Here is a 202-nt window from a genome sequence, read left to right as displayed (position 1 = left end):
GCCTAGAGTTGTTAGCAGTGCACCTTGCCTTGAACCGTCTCAAAGGGTGCTTACGAGGCAAGCACGTGCTGGACCGAATGGACAACACGGCCACCGTTGAGTACATCAACCGACAAGGTGGTCTGCGCTCCCGTCGCAACTCGCGACTCCTTTGGAATCAGAAGGTTCTGAGGTCACTTCGTGCCATTCACATTCCGGGTCT

The sequence above is a fragment of the Sinocyclocheilus anshuiensis genome, unplaced genomic scaffold (assembly GCF_001515605.1).
Source record: "Sinocyclocheilus anshuiensis isolate Anshui unplaced genomic scaffold, SAMN03320099.WGS_v1.1 scaffold992, whole genome shotgun sequence".
NCBI classification, from domain to species: Eukaryota; Metazoa; Chordata; class Actinopteri; order Cypriniformes; family Cyprinidae; genus Sinocyclocheilus; species Sinocyclocheilus anshuiensis.
This window is presented reverse-complemented; position numbering follows the sequence as displayed.